The sequence below is a fragment of the Phalaenopsis equestris genome, unplaced genomic scaffold (genome assembly GCF_001263595.1).
Source record: "Phalaenopsis equestris unplaced genomic scaffold, ASM126359v1 Scaffold001238, whole genome shotgun sequence".
NCBI lineage: Eukaryota > Viridiplantae > Streptophyta > Magnoliopsida > Asparagales > Orchidaceae > Phalaenopsis > Phalaenopsis equestris.
In genome coordinates this window covers 136752-138008 of record NW_018165677.1, presented here as the reverse complement: position 1 = coordinate 138008, position 1257 = coordinate 136752, and the positions used below count along the sequence as shown (strand labels likewise).

At 40.9% G+C, this 1257-nt stretch overlaps 1 protein-coding gene across 3 annotated transcripts in view; it reads left to right on the top strand.

Annotated features, from left to right (window-relative positions):
* Positions 1-1257, top strand: part of LOC110033618 (U3 small nucleolar RNA-associated protein 25) — a 110801-nt gene that overhangs the window by 40035 nt on the left and 69509 nt on the right. The gene's annotated exons all lie outside the window — the stretch shown is intronic.

Genomic DNA, 1257 nt, shown 5'->3' with positions numbered 1-1257 from the left:
GTTTCTGACACTTGGGTTAGATGGTCATTGGAATTTTCCTCTTCTCCTTAATCTTCTATCTTCTGGGGGAGCTAATTTCATTTCAACCATTCCTATTGAGCCTCATTTGCAAGATACTCCTACATTTAAACTTCCAATGTCTTGCTCCACTATAAAATCTTTATTTTCCGCCTTACATAATTTTCAAAAGCTCCCTTGGGGAGAGGGTGTGTGGAGTTGGGCATTAAATTGCTCTATGTCTTTCCTGGCTTGACGGATTTTCCACTCTATTATTCCTTGTGATGATATCTTAAAAATGAAGGGTTTGAAACTTGCTTCACGTTGTTGTTTGTGTAACTCGGCGGAGGAGACTGTTGAGCATATTTTCTTTTCTTGCCCCTTTTCACTTTTCATTTATAGGAAGGTTGGCATGTGGTTTGGTACTATTGTGAATCCGGAGCAGAATCTTTTGCTTACCACTATGATTTGCAATCCGGATCGTAAACAGAAACATTTTTGCAAGTCTACTCTTACATTATATGCTGGTTTATTTGGATGACTCGTAATGATATTATACATGAGGGTAAAGCCATTTAGAATAGAATGATATTTACTAATATTATTGCATATATTAATAAGCTTTGGAGAACGGGTAAAGCTAAACAAATCTTCTTTTCAGGCATTAACTATTTTCTTTCTATTCACGAGGCTTATGATTCTGTTAGTTGAGAGTTTATCTTGAAGGTGCTTAAAACTAGGGGTTTTCCTGGGATATTTGCAAAATTATTCTCTCTTGGCTCAATAAATACAACATATTCATCAATGGTCAATCTCGGGGCTCTGTAGTAGACGAGACGCAGCGGACGCTGTCGAGCTGCTCTGTCGCTGAAGAGACGCAGGCACGAAGATGATCGCAGAACTGTTGCCATACGAGACGCGAACGCAAATGCGAGAAGAAGCGACGCGAGTAAATCCTAAAGCCGAAAGACGCTAGGGTTCGCCATGTGGCGGAACCCTAGCAGAGCGGAATGGCAACATGCGAGGCTCGTAAAAAGACATCATATTCAATATATATATATATATATATATTTGTTTTTTAAAAGGAAATTGGTATTTGACAGAAACCCAAATGCGATTTCCCATGCGCTAGGCCCCATGATGAAAGCCCGAGCCATGTGCCTAAATATTCGAGAACCCAACGCCATTGGGGATCGAACTCGTGACCTGAGGGGACTTACAACGAACCCAACCAATCAACAGGCCACGGCTTGCGGCAAC